The 24,599-nt window shown below is 34.8% G+C and overlaps 1 protein-coding gene across 1 annotated transcript in view; it reads right to left on the bottom strand.

Moving 5' to 3' along the window:
* Nucleotides 1-24,134, bottom strand: part of LOC150107788 (protein-tyrosine sulfotransferase 2-like) — a 95,783-nt gene extending 71,649 nt beyond the window's left edge. Inside the window, exon 1 of the mRNA XM_090391540.1 lies at nt 23,773-24,134. The gene's annotated coding sequence lies outside the window, so the exon portion shown is untranslated. The remainder of the gene's footprint in view (nt 1-23,772) is intronic.
* Nucleotides 24,135-24,599: the final 465 nt, after the last annotated feature.

Here is a 24,599-nt window from a genome sequence, read left to right as displayed (position 1 = left end):
CTGAATATCTATGGTTTTGATATAAGGCATAATGCAATCCATATGAATGATGAATAACAGTGGAGATAGGGTGCCTTTGTATTAAAATTACATCAAGCCATCTTCTTGTACATTCTTCAATTCTAATAGCTCACCAATTTAAGTCTCGGATATATACTGCTCTAATAAAATTCCACTTATATAACTGTAATTTTGAACAACTTTTTTTCTTAGCAATTATCATATACTTTTTACCAGATCTATAGCACTTAAATACAGATATTATTACCTTGTAATATTTCCATAACTTCTTGACTTCTTCTGCAGCTTCTCCCACTTAAGTGCAGTCACTGTTGATGATGAGTCTTCTCCACATCCTCCTGTCTTGGGCTGTCACCATATCCAAGTTCTTCATCCTCAAGTCCTCTTCTACCAGCTCCCTCCATCTCTTCTTTGGCCGCCCACGCTTCCTCCTTCCTTGCACATCCATCTGCATGACCCTTCTTCCCACATATTCATCCTCCGTCCTCATCACATGACCAAGCCATCTCAACCTTGCCTTCTGTATTTTCGCTCCTAAGTTCGTAACTTTCACTGTTCCCCTCACATAGTCATTTCTCAGACGATCCTTTCTGGTCACACCGCACATCCACCTAAGCATTCTCATCTCTGCTACTTCTATCCTGTTGATGTTATTTTTCCTCAGGGCCACAGTTTCTATAGCATACATCATAGCTGGCCTCACTACTGTCCTATAGATTTTGCCTTTCAGATTGATCAGTACCCTCTTATCACATAACACTCCAGCCATCTTCCTCCAGTTCCTCCAATCCGCTTGTATCCTGCATCCCACATTGTTCTCAGCTCCATCTTCTTCCACTGTTGAACCTAAGTCCCTCACGTTCCTGATGACATTTCCTTCCAGCTCCAGATCTGTCTCCTTGCTACCGCCCACTGTGCAACGCATATACTCTGCCTTACTTCTGCTCAGTCTCATACCTCTCTCTTCCAGTACTTTTCTCCATCTTTCCAGTTTAGTTCCTGCTTCTTCTCTTGAATCTGCACACAGCAAGATGTCATCTGCATACAACATTGTCCAAGGCGCATCTTCTCTCACCTCCTCCATCACAATATTAAACAGAAACGGACTTAACGCTGACCGTTGATGCAAGCCAACTGTTACTTGAAAACTTTCTGTCTGTCCCAGACAGGTCCGAACACTGGTCTTCACATTTCTGTACATCTCCCGCACCAACCTGACATATTTCTCCGGAACCTTCTTCTCCCTCAGACACCTCCAGACTTCTTGCCTTGGCACTCTATCGTATGCTTTCTCCAGATCAATAAATGCCAGATGTAGCTCCCATTGTTTCTCTCAAAACTTTTCCATCATCTGCCATAACCCAAAGATAGCATCTGTTGTTAATCTACCAGGCATGAAGCCAAATTGTTCCTTTGCAATCTCCACCTCCTTCCTCAATCTTCCATCAAGAACCCTTTCTAGGATTTTCATTGTGTGGGATATCAACTTTATTCCTCTGTAATTCTTAGTCTTGTGCATCCCCTTTACCCTTGTAGGTGGGGACAAGAGTACTTTCCCTCCATTCCTTGGGTATGTTTTTCTGTTGGCAAACTTTAATGAACAGGTCCAACAGCAGGTCAATTCCCTCTCCCCCCCCCAGTGCCTTCCATGCCTCCACTGGAATCCTGTCGGGGCCCACCGATTTTCCATTCCTCATCCTCTTCATGGCCTCCGTCACTTCCACTCTACTGATGTTCTGCACCATCCCCTCAGAAGGCTGTCCATCTTCTCTGTGAGTCCTTGCATTTTCCTTATTCAAAAGTCCCTCAAAGTATATTCTCCATCTGTTTCTTATGTTCACATTCCTCCATAATACTCTTCCTACAGCATCTTTGATCTGCCTCACATGTAAGATGTCCTTTGCTGCTTTATTTCTACATTTCACTAGTGGTAAATTTTTATCTGTCCTTCCTTTGTTTCTAATTGATCATACAGATCTTGATATGCCATGGCCTTCACCACAACTCTCTTGGGTTCTTGCTTTCTCTCTCTGTACACCTCTCTGTCCTCTTCCAGTCTTGACTCATCCCACTTCTGCTTTGCCTTCCTCTTAGCTGTCACTGCCACTTGTACATTATTATTCCACTACCAACCCTCCTTCTGCTCTCTAATCTTTCCAGATGTCTCACCAAGCACCTCGATTGCATAGCTCAGGATTACTTTTGAATTATGTTTCCACCAATCTTGTACACTTTCCAGTCCATCTGAAATCCTCTCTAACACCCTCTCTCTAAAACAATTCCTCACATTCTCTTCTTTTAAGCAAAACCACTTAATTGTCTTCATCCTATGGCTTCCAGAGGTTCTTATCTTCGATCTTATTTTAAAGTCTGTGCACAGCAGTTGGTGTTGCTGTGCCACTTGATCTGTTGGAATTACTTTACAATTTGTCACAACCTTAAGATGTTTTCTTCTAGTCAAAATGTAGTCAATTTGTGAACTGTTGTTACCACTCCTAAATGTTATCAAATGTTCTTCCCTCTTGTAGAAAAACGAGTTCACAACTGCCAGATCAAACGCTACTGCAAAGTCCACTGCCTCTCTCTCTCCTTCCTGGTTCATCATTCCCACTCCGTGGCCACCATGCACCCTTTCACAGTCTCTATTCTGTCTCCCTATGTGTCCGTTCAAGTCTCTTCCGACAATCACCATCTCGTTTTCTTCCAGTTCCCTCATTTCTTCATCTAACATGTTCCAGAACTCATCTTTCTCCTCTGCTGTACAGCCAACTTGCGGGGCATATACACATAATACGACCACCCGCTCTTCTCCAAGACCCAATTTCTTGACTATATGCTATAATATAATATTAAAAAAAAAAAAACTTTATTTAGTCTGAACTAGGAATTTATCTAATCTTTCTTGTCTTATGAAGTCCTGGGAAAAATAGCAAGACTGGAGACCTTTCATAAATTTAAATTTACAAATCTGAAACAAACAAACAAAAAAAACATCTAATTTATTATAATTTTTATTTTAGAAAAATGAATATTGTATCATAGAGATCATGGCCAATTAAAATTTTATTATGAATTAATGAAACTGTGTTTATCTTTAAATATAACACATTCAATTATAATATTACATGACTACAAATCAAGTACAACAAAACAGCCATAAGCCATAGTGCTATTACACTTAGCCACTTCAAGTCTATTATGAGGTAGTTCATTATTTTAACGAAAGAAAAAGCTACCAATAGTTAACAGACTTTCATGCTGCAATGTATGATGTTATTTTTTTTCTTTTTAATCTAGATCACATTTAATAATTTCCTGGTAAGTTAAAACTTATAGACAATAATTTCATTTTTATTTTTTTAAATTTTATGATTTCAATTTTTTCACTCTAGCTTCAAAATTAAAATAAAGCAACCTGAAGTTTAAAAACACAAAGAAATGTAAAAATAAGGAAGCAGCACTCAGTGCAGTTATTGTCCAAAGTAGATTTCATGCAGGACAGAACACTACTCGAATGATAGAGAATTATAGCATATGCGTGAATTGAAGGGATAAGGAAAATATGGAACTTTCAAGTATCTCAAATAAATAAATAAAATAAAAATGGCAGCAGTCAATTTTTATTTATTATTATATTATTTTTTTTTTTTTGTAAACCAAGAAAATTAAGATTATGCTGCCAATCATCATCATCAAATTCCTGACATGTACCCTCAAGGGGTGTACAGGATATGATAGTACTACATGAAAAATTTACATCACCACTAACTTCCTATCTACAATTTTCCTTCAAATCAATCTGTTATCAGTCAAGACTTCAAAATTATCAAATCTCATATTCCTGTCTTCTAAGGCACTTTAACTGTATCAGTCCATCTATATCTTGGTCTTCCTCTAGGTCTTTTTCCTGCCAACCTGGCAGAAAAAAAGACCCAGATTAGCTCTACTAACACATTCCTGGATGCTAACAATGTCAAGTTCCTTCCTAATATCCTCATTTTTAATATGATGTTGCCAATGATGCCATCTGTTCACACCACTAATCTTTCTTAGGACTCTCTGAACTATGCAGTGCAGCCACTTTAAGACTTTTATACCTCCATACTTGATATCATCTATTCCAGCTGTCTTTCCACATTTCGGGCTTTTGATGGCTTTTTCTACTTCAAATATGGATATGTATTCCTGATTGCATGCCTACTGAGGATTTTTTACCATGCTGTTATTGACTGTTTCATTTAACAGTTTTTCAAAGCAATTACTCCATACATCAAGGATATCCTTTTCTCCAGTTTTCATGTCGCCTTTCTTCTTCTTCTCTTCCATCTAAGATGGGTTGAGTCTTCTCTTGAACAGGATCTTCCAGTCTTCTCTTGAACAGGATCTTCCAGTCTTCTCTATTCCTTGCTGTTCGAAAAAGTTCCTTATATGTTCTGCATCCCGAGATATTCTTTATTAATTTCAGCGGTAATTCTTGGTCTTCCAGGTCTTCTTTTTTCAGTTGGAAAAGTATTGATTAGGACGTTAGGAAGTCTGTCTGTCTGCATCCATGCGTACAGTGTGTCCAAACCATCTCAGTTGTTATTTTCTAATTTTTTCTATTATTGTCTTTTTATACAATAGTTCTTGTCTGACTGTGATGTTTGTTTTCTTTTCTATCCAACTTGTTCTATTTATTTTTCTTAAGCATTTCATTTCAAATGCCAGCAGTTTTTTCTCCTCTCTTTTTTTAATAGATGACTGTTGGTATAATTATTGCTTCATATAATTTGATTTTGGCTTGTTTAGATATCTTGTTTGTTTTCCAGATTTTCTGCAATTTTCCCATGGTGGTCCATCCTATTGCTATTTTGTGTTTGATTGTTTTGAGTTCATCTATTGTTTCTGTTAGTTTTGATCCAAGTATATGAAGTTGTCTACTTGTTCTCCGTTTAGGGTGGCTGAGATGGATGTTCCTCCCTATTTTCATCACTTTTGTCTTTTGTATATTTATTGTCATGTCATATGTTTTACAGGTTTCGTTTAGCTTGTTGATCAATTTTTGTAGTTCATTTGGGGTTCTCGCAAGAAGGACGAGATCATCTGCATATTTGATATTATTTATGTTTAAACCGTTGACATTGATTCCAGACTGATTGTCTATTGCTTTCTTTACAACTTCTTCTAGATATATGTTGAATAGGCATGGGGATAATGGGCATCCTTGCATTACTCCTTTTTGGATCTCTATGGGTTCTGTTGTGAGTGTGTCCTTTTTAATTATTGCATTTGTCTTAGAGTAATATTTTATCAGAAACTGTATTATATATTTGTCTATTGCTTTTTCTAGTAGAATTTTAAGAAGGATTTCTCTGTTGATGTTATCGAAAGCTTGTTTAAAGTCCACAAAACAACAATATAGTTCTTTATGGTCTTCCCAGCTTTATGGTCTTCCCAGCTGAGCTCTGCTAGTTGGTGCAATGTGAAAATTTGGTCTATTGTTGAATAGTTTCCTCGGAAACCAGCTTGTTCTATGCCTATCATTTCTTCATAGGTGTTTTTTAATCTATTTTGTATAATTCTTATGAATATTTTATAGGTGTGAGGGAGTAAATTGATTGGTCTGTAATTTCTGCAGTCTCTTTTGTCTCCTTTCTTGTATATTGGGATGATCTTTCCAGTTCTCCAGTCATCTGGGATCTCTCCTGTTTGTAGTATTTTATTAAATAGGGTTGTTAAATATTCTATTGATATGCTGCCTCCATATGACCACAGTTCAGTAGGGATAGTATCAATGCCTGGTGCTTTATTGTTTTTCATCTGTTTTATTGCGTATCTAACTTCTTCTTGTAAAATTTTTGGGTTATCATTATTTTCTTCTATTGTTGGCATTGTAGTTTTGTTTCCTTGGTGGAAGATAGTCTTAAAATGGTTTACACAGATTTTTCTTATATATATTCAATATTCCCAGTTTCAGTCATCTTGTTGTTTATCATTGTTACTGCTTTTGCTGAGAATTCCTTTGTAATTTCTCTTACAGTATCATGGAAGACTTTTAGGTTGTTTTGTTGGTATGCTTCTTGGCATTTCTTAGCTTTTTCTTCTAACCATTTTTCTTTGGCTTTTTTGCATAGGTTATCAACTTTATTTTTTAGTGCTCTGTATTTTTCTCTATTCTCTTCATTGTTTTGTTGGTTTACAAGTATCTTGGCCTCTCTTTTCTCTTCTATGGTAGCTATGATTTCTTGGGTTATCCACTATTTGTTTATTTTGGGTTTGGAACCTAGAGTGTCTTTTGCAATTGATTGTCGCCTTTATAATCTCTAATTCCTTTTACAGCACTCTTTCCTCCATTTCTGAGCTTTTTCAAACCTCCAGAATATCTTGCCATCTTCTTGATATTTATTTTCTATGTTCTTATCAAAGTCTTTGCATGACTTTTGTTTATGCTAGTTTTACACAGTATTTAGCTTTCTTATATTTGTCTCTGTATTCTCCAAGAGCACAAGCTGACATATTTGCCAGTAACTTTTGATATACTTGCTTCTTTTCCTTCACTGCCTCTTTAACTTCCTTTGTCCATGATGGAGTTCTGATTTTTCTATCCTTGCAGACAACTTCAACACATGCCTGTCTGGCTGAATCAATCAATGCTTTCTTCAGGATTTGCCACTGAACCTCCAAGATTTGATTCCTGTTCTCAAACTCTTTCATTTTTTTCTCCAATAACGTTGTGTATTTTAATCTACAGTTCACATCTGAGAGCTTCTCAACTTTTATTCGCTTTAAAGCTTTCTTATTTTCAATTTGAAATTCAATTTTATCCTGCTCAAGACTAAATGGTGATCTCTTCCAATTTCAAATCCTCTGTACACTCTAGTGTCTTGCACCAATTAGAGAACATCAGTATCAACAATAACATAGTCAATGAGACTTTTCTTACTCCTTGACACTTCTCTCTGTGAATTTATGCACATCTCTATGTTGGAACATTGTGTTAGTAATAACCAGTCCAAGTGTCCTGAGCAGGTATTTGCCATTCTTATTATATTGCCAATAGTTCCTTTATATACAAATTAATTTCAATACAGAAGTATGTATTACCAAAGAAGTCAGATATGTTAAAGGTAATGTTGTTGTTATTATTATATGATACCTCCAGGAAATCCAAAGACTCATCGAGGGAGGGCACCACTCCACAACTCTGTCTCCACTCAATCCACCAACCACAACAAACTGCAACTACACCAACGTCATCTACCACCCGTCAACATCACTAGTATTTCCAAAGACAATCACAAACATCCATGACCACGGTGAGATTCAAACCCGGAGCCTTTTAGCTGGAGAACAGGTACGCTAACCACTCGGCCAACCAGGTTATGAACAAAAAAATAAGGACAGCTATGAAAACTTAAAGAATTAAAGGAATTAGATGATATTTTACTCTTACTTTGAATGAGTGGGCCAGTATTGGAAATTAAAGATATTTCAGTATTACTGTTCATTCTGATGACACAAAAATTTTAAATTTACAATTAGTATATATACCCAGAAAATGTTTGTCAATTGACATTCAGAATATTGTGAACTCACAAATGCAAAATTTGAAATAATTTTGCAAAAATATATTATGATGACAATGAAAGTTTATTTGGTCTTAATTCATGCTGTTCATTTAGCACTCGTTGATACATTTTATAAACAAATAAATAATATTTAAAAAAACAATTTTCACGAGTGAAAAAGTAATAGTCCTGGGACTTGGAAAAACAATGCCTTAAGTCCAAGAAATGGAAAAATAGCCAAGACTCAGAAACCCTAGTCTGAAGCCAGGTTGTTCTTTCAAGTTTCACATCCACAATTTTTCTTAGCCACCTTTAGTATGCTTTAATAACTCTTACCTGGAACTCAGAAGAGAAATTCCTCTCTAATTCTCATATGGCTCTATTTCCCTTCTTACAGGTGGTGTAGTATAAGAAGTCTACTGTAATCATCTAGAATCCAACCCTTCTACCGTGCCTTCTGAATTATGTAGTTAAACTGTAAAATTTTGATAACTATCTATTTGAGAATTTGTCAGATATCACCTACCTTTCTATATTTCAGGTTTCTAATGGCTTTTGCTACCACAAATAATATATTCCTTTTTCAGTATTCTGACCATTGCTTCATTCTGTCACTGCTTTCAATAAATAATCTTTCAAAATAATTACTCCTGACATGTGCAATATTCATATTCACCTTCATTTTTATCAATTTATCATCTCAGATTACTTTTTACCTCTATTTCTAAGTGTGTGTGTGTGTGTGTGTGTGTGTGTGTTTCTTCCATTTATAATTGTTATTATAAATGAGGTGTCAAATCACCCTCCAGTTGGTGAGTGACTACGAAGTGATTATCTTGGTGGGTGTGAGCAGTGCAAGGACTTCTATCAGGAAAGGTATATATGTAACTACAAGGCTGGTGATTATGATAAGCTCAGGAGACAGCTTGCAGGTGTAGCATGGAATAAGGAGTTGGGCGGAAAGGAGATCAATGTTGCCTATTTCATATTAAAGGACTATCTAGTACAGGGGTCACCAAACTTCTTTGACCGTCGACCCCTTCAACAGTTTCTCGACTTTTTATCGATCCCCTCTATTTTACTATTACGTAATTATAATAGGACAAGCAAAAAAGACGCTTATGCGAGTTTTTAGATTGTTTATTTTATAGTTACAGTGTAGTACTGTATATATATTATTATATTGGCTTACATGCAAACAATATTCTAACGAATATTGTCTGCATTTCTTTTTAGAATCTAAAGCTGCCATTGTGGTTATTGGGGTTGTAACAAAATAATTACAATTGAAGTCAGTAAGCAAAAGTAATAAGTCTAGATAATATACCTACTTGCATATTTCTATAGGATGTACAAAACTACCAGCTCTGCTCAACTCTTCAACATAGAGAAGTTTAGTTCATGAATGAATAACGATTGAATTATAATGTGTATGTTGATGAATTTTAGAACATTAACGCTCACTTGTATGTCGATGTGCAAAAATGAGACTGGGATCGAATACATGTAAGTATAAGTAAATAAGCAACTGCACACATGTTGCAATCTTGCTCCGGCCGGCGGGAACCACAGACATCCGTTAATTAGTAAATACGTCATTTTGGCCTACTTGATTGGCCTCCGTAACTATTTTCATGACCTTGCTCCATCTTTCAGGTCCTATTCATGTCACTGTTCCCACAATTCACTCTTAATTGCATTGTCATTCAGGATGGAGGTAATCCAAGTTACCCGAATTAAATATTACTCGTACAATGATGTCTTATATTGTTCTATCGACCCCTGAGCCCGAATCAACCCCCTAACAATATTATATCGACCCCTGGGGGTCAATATTGACACTTTGGCGACCACTGATCTAGTAGAAGCAATGTCTAATCCAAGGGTCAGTCAGTTAAATAAGGAAGAATGAAGATTCAAGTATGGATTGAGAATAAACATGTGCTACAGAGGAAAAAGACATTATGGAAGCCATATAAGGTGAGTGGTAATAATCAATTCCATGAGGATTACAAAGGACAGGCAAGGAGAGCGACTCAGTTGGTTGGTAAGGGTAGCAAAATTAAAGTATGTGCGACAGTTAGTTAATGAAGCCAAAAAAAATCCTAGGGAGTTCCTTTGATATGTAGCCAGCAAAAAAGATAATGGAAGAGTGACACTGATTAGAAGAAATGATATAACAGGGGTGTTCCACCCGTCGATCGCGGAGCAATTTTTGGTCGATCTCTTGTGTATTCCTCCTTCCTTACAAATTTAATTAAAACTGAAAACATAATATTTTATTTATCATTATTTTGTATTATTTTTAATTCGCTTTAAGTGTATTGCTATTGTTTATTTATTTTTCATTAAAATTGTCAAATCAGTAATTTTCTTATAAGTCGGGTAAATGAATTAATTTGGATCAGTGGAAGTCAAACAGCGAGCCGAGTGAATACGATTATAAGCAAAGTGTAAAAACTCTATTGTAGCTTAAATATTCCAAAGCACATTACATCGATTTTTTACATAGGTTAAGTCCTGTTAAATTGTGAATGAAGAATTTTATGATTATTAATACTTCATTCATGATTTAACATAAATTGCATATCCTGAGCTAATTTTACTCCTAAGTAAATTCTAATTTCAATCCTTACTGTTATTTTTTTTACTGAAATAATAATTGTAATTTTTTTTAGTTATTTATTCTGTATAAATTCATTATATAATTTGTAAATGTATCCTAAGTGGACTATAATATGTGCATTTTATTTATTGTAAATGAAAGTGAATTTAAGAAATTCTGCTAATGAGATTTGATTGGTCACTGTCAAGGAAACGGAGTTAATTTTAGATAGCACGTGGTGGAGCGTGAGTTACAGTATTCGGAGGGAGAAGGAATTGATATGAGCTGAACTGGCTAGAACCAGATTTTGGCAGGAAGAATGAAGGTATTTAATTGGAAAATGAAAGTAAAGAGAGGAGAAGCATTCAGGACAGCAAAGAGTAAAGTAACGGGTGGCAGTAAGGGGATTTGGAAATGCCGTAAATAGATTAAGAAGGAACTGGGAAATTAATAGGCAATTAGGAATATTTATACAGAATTCTAAAATTACGACTAATTCCAATTGTTTTGAGGAAGAATAGTGCAAAGCCGAATTTAATGCATAGAAGAAAACAAGGAATAAGTAGATTACCTAAAAGAGTGCGTCAAGACTTGTGAAGCTCTATGTTTAATATTTCAGTTATTATAGTGAAGATTTCTTTTGAATAGTATTACTTCAAAGTGATACTTAACTACAGTTAAGTGTGCCTATAGTGAATCCAATGTGTAAAAGATGTAACCCAGTAACAGCAGTCCATTTTTTTTATATTTCAGTGTGAAGAAATAAGAGTTAGCTCCGCCTGATATATCTTAACATTAACTGTGGCGTTCTACTAAAAATAGCCGAAGTATGGAGCTTAAAAGTGTTTCCCCCTTGAAGTGATAACTGCCTCATAATTGAATTAAGTGTTTGTTGACTAAGAGAAAATTAGAGAATTCTACTTTAAGAATATTTACTGTAAGATTCTGTAACATTGAACTGTGTGAACCATTTTTAATTATTAGGAAGAATGTAGAATTGACAGCTGGATGTCTGATATCCAGCTGTCTGAATATTTGAACTAAGTTGATTTGCATTATCTTGTTTTCAAAGTTATACTTAATATACATGTTATATAACCCTGCATTAAATGTTTTGTTTTATTGATTTCAATTTGGTGTTTGCCTGATTCTCTTTCATTGCATCGCTCATAAAGTTTATCGGACCTTGCGGAAGCCTTAAATGATAATATTAACCTTGGCCTGTAGAAAAGTGAGATTGCAAAAGTTAGTTGATGATTGATTCCACTATATTATATAGACTAATCTGAATATAGGGTGGCGCAGGATAATATAAATTTCTCTATATTTGGATCAGTAATCAACCAACAATTAATAAAAAAAAAAAAATGGATAATTTAAATAAGAATAACGTTCCAACAAGATGGCGGATTCAAAGCCAAGATGTACGATCCAACAGTCCCATGTGAATATTGTAAAAAAAATATAAACTTTGTTTGTCTTGGTATAGTTTGCATTAGATGTTTTTGTAAATAACTCTTTTGAAGCTAACTGTATATACTGCTTTAATAAGAATATGTTAGAGTGTTAAAAACAAAGGCAATGTTTTTGTTGCCGAAGCTGTACATGGTGGCATTAGAAAGATTGTTATTGAAACTTGTATGTATGAGAAAGGCTTGCAGGCTCTAAGTGTAAACATCTCTGAAGTCAGTCAGAAAGAGTTCAAACAACTTTCCGATGGCTGTCAACTTACAATCAAAAGAAAGCAGAGGAGAACAAAAGGCATGCCGAACTTGAAACTTAAGATAGCGATTCTTTGGGGATTGCCAAATTTCATGCAAGTTCTCAGAGGAGGCCTAATAAAAAGGAACTGAAGCAAGCAGAAGGGTTCCCGGTTCCAGAACTGCTGTCAGAGAGGAGGCCGCCTGGTCCAGAGTCTCCGTCAGAGAGACTCTGGACCAGGAAGTTCCTTTCTGGAAGCGGGAAACTTCTCTCTCAAGCAACATGGATCCGGGCTTGAGAGAGAAGTTTCCCGCTTCCAGAAAGGAACTTCTCGGTTCAAGACGTCACTAGAGAGACTACTTCTAGGCTGCAGACAAGGTTTCAAATTACCAAAAGGAAGAGTTCCAATTGCGGGGAAAAGTTTCCAGGCCAGGTTAATGTCAGACATTCACCAGTGTGTTATGTTTTCATTACAATTTGATGAATCAAACGACTTCACTGATATGGCTCAGTTAATGGTATTTATTCGCATCATATTTCAAGATTATTCAAGTAAAGAAGAACTTTTGAAAATTATACCATTATTGGGAAGGACAACACAAACTTCCGCTTCTTAAACTTTTGTCTATTACTACTGATGTTGCTCCTGCAATGATAGGTAATAAATCAGGCTTCATTTCATTATGTAAAAACGATGACAAATATCCAGATTTTTTAACGTACCACTGTATTATTCACCAACAAGTACTGTGTAGTAAAAGATTAAACACAAAAGATGTTTTGGATATTACATTTAAAATTGTAAATTCTGTTCGAGGAAAATCCTTGCAACTGTGGTTATTTAAATTACAAGCAGATGATGATGATGATGATGATAGGGAACTTCTGTTGTACAATAATGTACGCTGGCTCAGCAGAAGTCAATTTTCAGAAAGATTTCTTGTATTAATTAACGATATAAAAAATTTTCTTGATGAAAAATGAAATATTTATCCACAATTGAGTGATAAAAATCATTTTTAGTAGATTTCTGTATGAAATTAAGCAATTTAAATTTAGAGTTACAAGGCAGAGATAAAAATTTAATTGATATGTTAAGTTCAATAAAAACTTTCCAACAATACTTGCTTTTATTAAAGAAAAATATAAATGACTGCGAATTTAGACATCTCCCATATTTATTAAAATTATTTGAACAAAATCAAGAAATGCTTCGCTATGATTTAAAAGAATTTATTCGTGAAATAGAATTAGTTGAGGAAGAAATAAATTCAAGATTTAAAGATTTTAATAAAACTAAAATGATTATATCTTTTATCAATAATCCATTTCAAGAAAACTTGAACAAAACAGAAATTTCAAATAAAATTAGTGGGCTGTTTGATATAAACCAAGCTGAAGTAGAACTTGAGATAATAAATATTCAGAATAGTTTACATTTAAAATTAATAAACAATGAAGTCAATTGGAAGTATGCACGTGAAAAATTCCCAATATTAACTGATTCTGTCGTGTTTCAGATCGACATACTTCTCAGAATCCGCTTTTTCAAATATGACCATCATAAAAAATCAATTAAGAAACCAAATTACAAATGATCATTTGGATGATTGTCTGCGATTGGCCACTTCTTCATATCAACTTGACTATGAAAATATTGAGAGGTCCAAACAATGCCAAATTTCACATTAACTTTTTGTTTTTTTTTAATCAACCAGCATTTCCTATAACTTGTGAGTTTGTAATCAATCTGTTGTTTTTTCTAACTTTGGTTTTCCAAAATAGAGAAATAAATATTTTATTCCAATATTTTTTTTTGTTGTATTAAAATAAAAAGTGATAAATAAATTTTTATATACACAAATAAAGTTTTTAGTTGTGTATTTTTTTTAGTTGTTTATTTGTGCATAATCAATTATCAGGTTGGGGGAACGTGGTCTATATAAGAGAGTAGATCGCCGAATAACTTTTTATAGAAAAGTAGCTCGTGTAGTAAAAAAGGTTGAACACCACTGTGATATAAGAACAACTGCTGCTGCAGAAGATATAGTTGAGATATTTAATGAATAGTTTTTTAATGGTATTCAATTCATGATGTCACATTCACCTTGTGAATGTGACATCATGAAGAGTTTGAGTACAGTGGATGATGAGGAGGAGAGACTGACTATAAGTGAGCAGAGATATATATGGGAAACTGATTAAACTTGATGTTAATAAGGCTTGGTGTTGGAGAGGATAGTAAGAACCAGGATCCAGAATTGCATTGATCACAGTGATATTATCTTTGATGGACAGCATGGATTTGCTAAAGGGAGGTCATGCTTTAATAATCTACTTGCTTATTAGACTCAGGTAATGGCTCCATTAGTCAAAGGAGATGGATACACAGTAGTATACTTAGATTTAGACTTGATATCACCACGTACTTTGAAGGAATGTACTAGGGAGTTGACATCTGCCTTGACATATTTGTTTAATATGAGTCTTACATTGGATCAAGTTCCAAAGGAGTGGAAGGAAAGCAAATTGGGGCTGATTTATAAGGGAAGTGACAGATGTCAAGCATCAAATTAAAGTTCAATCAGTTTGTCAGGTGTAGTGGTTAAGGTGTTGGAGAGGATAGTAAGAGCCAGGATCCAGAATTGCATTGATCACAGTGATATTATCTTTGATGGACAGCATGGATTTGCTAAAGGGAGGTCATGCTTTAATAATCTACTTGCTTATTACACTGAGGTAATGGCTCCATTGGTCAAAGGAAATGGATACACAGTAGTATACTTAGATTTTGCAAAGCCTTTTGATAGATAAGTTGATAGTCAAAATAGAACAGATGAGATTTGATATTAAACTAGTGGTGTGTTTCGATGTTAATGATATTGGGGAAAATTTGGATTGGGATATTCAGTTGTTTGCAGATGATGCAAAGCTGAGGCTTATTACACTCACCTGTGTAATAAGCCTCATGTTCTGGCCTTAAAGAAGACTTGAATATATTAAGTGAATGAGCATGGAAGTGAAAATGCCAGTTCAATGTTGCAAAAGGTAAGGTTTTAAAATTTGGGAAACAAAGATGGGATGTAGAATTACTTTTTGGTGGGGATATATTGTTGGAGGTGGAGAAAATAAGAGATCTCGGGGTGATGGTGGATAAGGATCTACAATTTAGAGGACACATTGCCAAAATTATGAAGACAACACTATGAATTCTGGCAATGATGCAGAGGACACTGACTTATAGAAGGAGATTCTTGTTCCATTGTATAAAGGCCTTAATTAGGCCATATATGGACTAGTATAGACAGATTTGGTCACCTGGTTTTCAAATGGATGAAGAGATGTTGGAAAGGATCCAGAGGTTGACTGATTAAGGTAGTTTCTGATCTCTGGAATGTTGAGTATGAAGAAAGGTTGAGAAGATGCAATTTACAGAGTCTAGTGGATATGAGGAAGAATTGATATGATAGAGATATATAAGTTGGTAAGCATTTGCTATAGTATTAATGTTAAAGAAAATTTTCAAAAAAACAGTGAGATCCCACTCAGCCTCTATCATAGCATGCAAATAATACAGACAGGTTAAGAAGCTCAGTGGAATGAAGAGTGGCTAAATTAAACGTCCTTAGCTGTTGGGCTGAAGTACAGAAGGGTAGTTTCTTAAGGCAGAAGCAGATTCAGGGAAAAGTGTTTCATATTTATATATGGTGCAATGGAGTAGAGTGGCTTTCTTCTAGCGTATTCGATGGCAGGTGTCCAAAGCATGGTAAGCAAGTCCTTAGTAGCTGTAGTGATGGAAACGGATATAGCAGAAAAGATAAATACAAAGACTTTTCCTGGAATCTGCTTCTGCCTTAAGAAATTACCCTAACCTCAATAAATTTGGTTGCATGAAACTGCCCCAAATTTGGGAAGCTCTCATCCTCCGTACTTCAGCCCAACAGCTAAGGATGCCTAATTTAGTTATTCTCCATCCCACTTGTCTTTTCTTGTCATTTCTATCAGCAATTGTTCATCTTGGTAAGTTCCTTTATGTTGTCCATCCAACTCTTTTGCAGTCTCCTTCTCATCCTCAATCTTCCACAACATAACTACCTTTTCAATGATTCATCTACTTCCATAATATGTCAAAGTACATTAGCTTCTGTTTACAATCATTGCCTCCAAGGAGCATTGTCTTTATACTCTCTAAATCCTTCTGATTAGTCATGCTTGCAGTCAATGGAATTCTTAATAGGCTCCTCTATGTCCATAATTCGAATGAATCAATTCACTTTCTGTTTTTCTTTTTAATAACCAGCTTTCACATCCATACATCACTACTGAAAATGACATTGTTTTGACAATTCTAACTTTTGTGGCCTTACTCACACATCTTTCATAATTTTTGCTAGGCTTAACAAGATTTTTTTCCAAGGACTATCCTTTTTGAGAGCCGACTGGCTCTCTTCGGTAACAGCGCTTCACCTTGCTCTCTCGGCAACTGGACCTGGACACCTCTCTCTCGTAACTGGGGCCTTGCTTCTCTGCCGCCACTGCTCTGGTTCCAACCGTCCTCTGCTGTGGTTCAGACTGCCTCTCCTCTTTCTCTGCCGGAAACTGCCTACATTCTCTGCCAGAGACAGCCTCTCCTCTGCCGATGACTGGTAGCCCTTTATGCTCAGCTCGGTTCCCTTTTATTTTCCCGTTCTCCAGACCTTGCACTAAGGTTTGTAAACCCTGAAGAATTCGGCATGACTCTTTCATCTTCTTTTAAGTTCGACCTACTCTTTGTTCTCCTCCAAGCACTCCCTTTTTTTTTTTTTATCTTGCTGGTCAGCAGAAACTTGTCTGAATCTAGCAGCACTCTTAGATACTAAGAGTGTTATTACTTCTGTAATGTTCTTAACAACTTTAAAGGTGTTATGTGCAGAGCTTGCAAACAACTTTCTCATACACATAACTGTAAACAACTTTCTCATACACATAACTGTAAACAACTTTCTTATGATCTTATATAGAGCTATTATACAAAGTTCCGATGGCAAAGCATTGCCTTTGTTTTTGATGTTAAAACAGTAAATAGTCACTTCCCATAGGGTTAACTACAGTAATATTTAGCAAAATATACATAGAAACAAACCGGGTTATTTACAGTTCTCATGAGACTTGACCTATGTAAAAATCGATGTAAAGCGTTTGGGTATTTTTAAGCTACATTGAATTTTACAGTATAATTACAATGTAGACTAATATATTAACTAAATTAAATTAATACTTCCAATATTTCGGTAACATCAAACTGCCACCATTGGATAAACAAAATATAATATGAATGTGCATGCAGGCATGTCAAATGAGAGTAAACATCAATAAACAAACAATCACACCACCACTCTTCTCAACAGTATGACATCCTCATAACACTCACCAAGCCAGGATTATTTGTTCAAATGACAAACTGAGTTCAGGGACCTTTGCAATACCTTTTTTAGCCACTGGCTACAGCCATATAAAACAAAATACAGCAATCCCTTGATTAATGTGCCTAATACATTCTTTAAAATGGGCATATTAATCGAAAATGCACTAATCAAATATAATAACCTATGGAGAAAAGTATAATTCGTTCCTCAAATTTCTTTTTTTACCCTTAATTTTTTTTTTATAAAAGAATTAGGGTATGTCTCAGTGCCTAGTTAAAGGAAAACCATAAAGCTGAAAGACAAAACATATTCAGAATATAAATTTATTATTCTGCTTCTTAAAGATTTAAGCTAATGTAGTCTGATGGGCATTCTGCTTCTATTTTCATACAACTGATGGTATGGCCCTATTGCCTTTTCTACTCTTCTGCAAATTTTACTGCTTCTCTCTTCATCAGAGTCAGACTAAGCATTGCTGCTTAAAAACTTTAAAAATATTTTCAAATTGTTTGTATGAAATCGCTGAAATTGGCTGACTGTCAGTGGTTAAATTTTCTTCATGTTCTTCAGGCTCTTCCTGCTGTGCATCTAAAATTAGTAGGTCAGAATTCCTCAGAATGAGATTTAATTAACTCTTGGACGTTATCATTGTCAATCTCATCAAAACCTAGTTCACGCCAGATGTTGTTGGCAATTTCCTCAAAAACATTATCCATTTCATTTGAAAAGCCTCTAAAATCATTTGCATAATGTGGAAGAATGTGCTTCCAAATGGCATGGCTCGCTGCTAGCAGTAATTTCATTCCAAGATTGATGAATGTTTTCAATAATAGATTTAACATTAAATTTTTTCCAGAATTCTATTAATGAATTCTTCTCAGGTAGTATGCCTTAAAGGTTGACCCTTGTCCATAGGTTCTATGAGAGAAGTTGTATTCGGTAGTAAAAATATTACTTTAATGCTCTCACACAATGAATCAAGAGAAGTAGGGTGACCAGGGGTGCGTTGTCTAAAATAAGCAGAGCTTTAAAATCAAGATTTTGTTTGCAAAATTCTCAACTGTTGGACGAAAATAACTTGTGAACCATCTTACGAATAAAGCTTTAGTAATCCATGCTTTCTTGTTAGATTTCCAAATAAGGAAGGAAGCTTGATTAATGCCTTTGAGGGCCTTAGGATTTTGTGCCCTATAAACTACCATGGGTTTTAACTTTAGATCACCTTCAGCATTGCAACCTAATAGAAAAGTCATTTTATCCTTTGTAACATTATAATGGCTGAGATTTCTCTGATTTGGATCTCTGAAAAGTCTTGGAAGGCATTTACTTCCAAAAAGGCTGGTTTCATTGACATTAAATATTTGTTGGTCACAACAGCCCTTTTTTCCACAATTTTCTTCAAAATCTAGATAATTTGCAGCCACCTCCTTATCTGCACTTGCAGTTGCCTATGATTCAAACATTATGTAGGCTATTTCTCTTTTTGAAATGCTCAACCCACTCAACACTAGCACAGAATTCTTCTTCTTTTCCATTATTGATAGCCCTTTATTTCAAGGTTGCAAAGAGACTTCTGCTTTTGATTTAATAAGGTCAGTGCTTAGTGGGATCTTTTTGGTTACAATCTTCGATCCATGTAGAAAGAAGTCTCTTTAATTCAATCATTATAATACTTTGATTTCAAGTCTGCATGCATGATGAACTTGAAGCTGCCTTACCTTTCTCTTTGTATTCAGCAGCTTTACTTAAAATTGCTCTTATAGTTGATTCACTCATTTTCATTTGACGTGCTTGCCCTATCTTTGATCTGAACTCGCCTTGCTCATTTTCCTTTATTCCAATGAGATTACTTTTCAAATCTTTTTCACACTTCCACTTTTTTGCTCACTAATTCTTTTACTCATGATTGTTAAATCCTGAATGAAAGAGAAATTATTCTAAATTATTTCATTCAGATCTAACAAGTAACAAAATTCCAGGCGCAATATTTGTACATTAGTAAAATTAAAGTTAATTGTGAATTATCGATAAAGTTCATAACTTAAATATTTTCCTTATGCCTTGTACTGTTATTAGTTCTTGTAAAGTTATCAGAACTTGAAAATATGTGAAGATTATATTAGTGTGTGAATATCTGAGTCATAGTACTAGCGAACTAAGCAGATTAGGAATGAAAGCCTGAGGTAGTCACGTACACAAGGACTGAATTGCACGCGGAAGTTACCCGTAAACACGCTAGAAGGAGTGACGGCACTGGGTGCAAGAAAATTTAGGTGCCAGGAAAGAATGTGACGTAAGAGGGAGAAATCGCGACAAAGTTATATAGAGCTGGGCGACGCTAACTCTAGGCTTTTTTTTCCCTTTTTTTCGTTGTGCTGGTCATCTAGTTCTGGAGTTCCCGAGGACGGTGGTAAGAGCACGATCGAAGCGGACAATGTCGGTAGGCAGCCCGGCAGTCAAGCAGAAATCCAGTTCGAGTACAGACCTCAACTCTGAGGAGAATTCAGAGTAGACCGAGAAGTTATGCAGGACCATTTGATCCGATCGCTGCAGAGCAGATTTGTCTAAACTGAAGGAAGTCGTGACCGAACCCGCAAGCCGTTTTATTAAGAGTTATGCAGATGTAGGATCAACAGGACCCAGATATCCTACAGATGATCTAGGAGAAAGCCAAGGAATTCCAAAATCTCCGGTAAAGTAGTATCTTATTCAATTTACTTGTGTACTGAGAGGAGTAATAGGAGTCTGAAAAATGAACTGATTAGTTACTAGATTTACAGTGCATAATAGGACTTTAGAAAACCAGAATCATAACGGGGAACCGTAAAGTCATAGGATTGAGAATTGTAAGGAATTGTGTTAAATGAATTATAGCATGTTTAGTTTGTTAGTTCCTAGTTCTGAGAATTGTTGAATGATTAGCTGGAAATGTTAAGCAATTAGGAGTTTAAACTTAGCTTTATAAAAGGTACAGAATTGTGTAATGAGATGTTAAGAATAACCTGGAGATGTTTTGTTAACTAACAGTAGCCTGTATGATAGCTTTAGTTTTTAACCACATAATTGTTGTTATTTGTATCTTACTTAGTTCAATGAATAAATCCATTTTTGTCAATCAAATAGCCTGCCTGATCTTGGTCTCAATGCACCACTCATGAAAATTTGAATCTGTGCGGAATTAACGTTTAAAGATAGCTACGACTACAGATAAATTTAAGATTTGCATGAAATTAAAGTTTAGAACAGAAAATATAGGTTTAAGGAATAGTGTGCATTTCTGATTGCTAGACCCTTGACAAATGAAATTTCCTCTTGTCTAGAATTTTGGATGGCACAGCATAATCAAATAAATTTTTCCTAAATTTTGAAGAAGGATCAGCACCAGAAGTGAAACAAAGGAATTGGCTCTTTCCAGAGGTGATCCTTTTGTCAGCTAAGTTTGCACACTCTATCAGTAAATTAAGTCGTGGCCAAGAGTTGATTGTGCAACTGAAAAAAAATTAATAGATAAGAAACGTCATATAGAAGAACTATAAGTAAATTAAAGCATAAAGATCAAAGATCTAAACACTACATACATATTTTACATGATTAAACGTTGGGAAAATATTTTAAAATAAAAAAGTAAGGAAAACAACTGCAAAGGAGGTACAAGATATGATCAGCAAAATGCTATGTAATCAGCAGATGACAAATTTTGGGTAAATTTGGAACAGTGTACATGGAAATATGTATTGTAGTACAGTACTGTATGCCATTAAAAAATAACTTTGTAATATGTTTTATATCAATAACTAAATTATTTCATCTGGGTGAGTAATTTTTTAAAACAGCTAGCCATAAAAAAAAATATATATAGATAGAAAATTTTTAAAATCTGTAACATTTATTTTTAAGATGTATATAGGCACACTAATTGAATTTTAGAAGCACGTTAATTGCATTTGGATATAGAAAAAAATTACTTGCTAATTGAAAATGCACTGATCGGAGACCCATTAATCAAGGGAATGCGGTATTGCATGCAACCTCCATCTCTCCTATGCTCAACACCACGTATGACACTATATGACTAGTTCTTGTATTCAGAATTTAAATGTTGTTACCAGTTTTTCTATCTTTTCTCTGAAAGCTCATGATACATTGAGCAAAATATATAGCAGTAACAAATTATATTTAGTTTTCACACATGTAAGTGAACTTACATGTGTGAAGACATTATTCAAAAAATATAGTATATCTAACATGCATGTCTCTATTAAACAACTAGTGAATTATGTAATGTAGCCGCTGTAAAACTTTTATACTGCCCGATCACAGAAGCGAGAGCCGTCATTGGCAGACTGCCAAGAAGAGATAATTCATGTTGAAGGAGTGAAATAAATAAGGCGATGTACGAATTGGTCACCAACACGCGAAATCACGTGCTATATACGTAAAATTTTCCAGTTGTTATACAAGCAAAATAGTTACTGCTTTAAAAACTACAATGATCATAAAGAGAAGTAAATTTTCCTACGTGTAATAATAAACAACTCATCCCACAATACAGATTGATTACCCTATTATCAGAATGGATTCTCCTTTTGACATGTGCAGAAGTGTCGAATATATTATCTTATATTATCTACTCCAACTGCCTTTCCACACAGATTTTTTATGACTTTTTCAACTTCGAGGATATGTATTCCTGTTGAGTCTTTTCTACCACTTTTCATTTACTAATATTAAATATTAGTAAATGAAAATAAATTCAGTACAATGTCACCCATTTGTCCAAGTTAAAAAGATTATTCAAATCTTCCTCTGAAGAATTAACATCAGCAAAATACCTTAGAATTCTAAGGCGTCTTGCTGATTATTATCAGCAAGCAGTAGAAGATTCCCAGTAAATCAATATGAAATATCATTAACAAACAAGTTAAACAGCAGATCTTCAATCCATCTAACCATTTCTTATTTAATCCAATCTTCTATAAGTCATGTATATATGTATATAAGTAAAGAAATAGCAGCATAGTATTTTTTATAACATTTAAATATTTAATGCACTAATGATTGGTTTGTTTAAAATTATTACCAAAGCAGCTCTAGGATTCTAGGCATCAGTTGTGATTGACAGGCAGGACCAGATTTAAGGTTGCTGTAGCCCTAAGCAACAGCAACCTTAAATATTTTAGGAAGGCCCTCCTCTACTGTTTTTTTTTTTTTATATATCTATACTGAAGCAGAATCCACCCATTGTAATGTGAGACCCTAAGCTGTAGCATGTCTAGTTTATGCATAAATCCAGCCCCACTGATACGAATATAAGAACAGCTAATTTTACCTTGGCAAGAAAAGGTGTATGTCTGCATGTCACTTGCAAAATACCTAAACCTAATATCTTCCCAGACATGTGATGCATCACATGCTTACATTTGATGATATATTTGCATCACTTGTCTGGGTAGACAAGTGATGATGCAAGACAAAATTATGCAACAAAATGTTTAACAGAACACAATAACACCTTGAGGGCAAAATTTTGCATTTAATATAAAAATAAATTTGTAATCTGTTTTTGTTTGAGTTCAGTATTCCTATCTGGTTCTTATCGGTGACTGGAAATGTTGCATATCCCATTCTCTGTTTCTGTCTCAAATGATCCATTTAATGGTTTCATAAACCAAGTTAATCTATCATAATCACACTGTATATCTTATGTATAAAGATAATGGAAATTCTCTGCATTCATCCAAGTTCACTCATATACTGATTTATAATATAAATACTGATGAAGGGGGGGGGGGGCATCAAAATTTTAGAATGCACTGTTCAGGCTTCCATGTACATAACTGGAGTTAATGGTTGTGGAGCGTTATCCGGTGCAGTTAGTGATCCCTCATACTAGTGTCAGTGGAAGAGATCAAAAGTCTTCTCACTATGGTGATGGTGTTTGGAAAAGACAAGTTCTTATTTTCGGCTTTAAGCATCCGGAAAGGTGGAATTAATAGCTACAGACTTGTAGCTGCTTGATTGCACAGAGACGAAGTTGTTTTAATGCAGGCTAGTTGCAGTCTCAGGACAAATAAATCACTTTGTTATTAACATAAAGCTCCATTTGTGCACAACAGTTCTATTTATTACATGGATATGTAAACGTAAGCCATTGGCAAAAGCCAAGGATATAATCTTTGCTGTAAGTTTACTTACACACATACACACTTCCCAAACACCGGATTTTGTGCAACTTAAGTAAATTGTAGTCGTAAGAATGCAAGTTTGCCTTGAGAACAGTATATACATCCCATACTGACAAATATGCTAATAAGCGAACAACGACCGCACTTGCTTCAAGTAAAATACAGCACAAAATTTAAACGTTTATTCTTCCTGTTCTAAAACTGGCGGTGAGGAAGGAGGTTTGAAGAGCATTCATTCTTTCCTCTCACATTTAGTAAATATGAGATTAAATAATATGTAATCAAATATTAAATAAAACGATACCTACCAAAAGCAAATATATAACTATGCATGATGACCTAAAATGTTCATCGAATACATAATCGACAACATCGATAGTTAAATCACAGTGAATTATCTACTGTAAATTCATTCGGAAACTAGATCAAACCACTTTATAATACTGGTATATACTGCGGGAAATGAGAATGCAATAACAGCAGTTCATGAAACGATATAAAGGACTGGAACGAGCAGATTAAAAATTATGCATAAACTCAAAGTGTACTTTCAATAACTATTACAACTAACAAACAGATTATCGCTCTCATAAAATCTTATAAACGCAAATAACTTAAAGCAAAACACAATAACAAACACGCATTTTGACACTTATAAAACATAACAGAAGCTACAACGTGGTACAACAGAAAAAGAAAGTGAAACGATACCGAATTTAGCATGGCAACGAAAGAATATTATGAAGGAAGAGCCCAAGTCAGCACATTCAAATTACTTTCTGAATAGATAGATTTTTTTAAACCAATAGTACCATAATACCATTCAGGTAGAATAACTGACTATAATAATTTAATGTATGAACTGTATTTTTTTATATTAAATTGATTTCTTTAATAGTTATTTATTTTTGAGGTGGTTGCTAACCCGGAAATAATAATAATCATTTATTATTCGATGATCCCATATTTTAAGTTTTTTCATGTGTATCAATGAATTCCGTTCTTCATGCCAAACATATTGATGTAAAAACTGTAAGTATCGGTTAAGTAATATCAAATCAAAATCAACTAACGCCTTTTATTCCCTAATAGACAATTGACATTTATGTCTTTAGGGGTGAAGCAAGATGCTTTT

The sequence above is a fragment of the Typopeltis vanoorti genome, chromosome 4, assembly GCF_054136105.1.
Source record: "Typopeltis vanoorti isolate ZY-2024b chromosome 4, IOZ_Tvanoo_1.0, whole genome shotgun sequence".
Classification (NCBI taxonomy): Eukaryota; Metazoa; Arthropoda; class Arachnida; order Uropygi; family Thelyphonidae; genus Typopeltis; species Typopeltis vanoorti.
The sequence above is the reverse complement of the archived record's forward strand: the minus strand, read 5'-3'. Positions and strand labels throughout refer to the sequence as shown.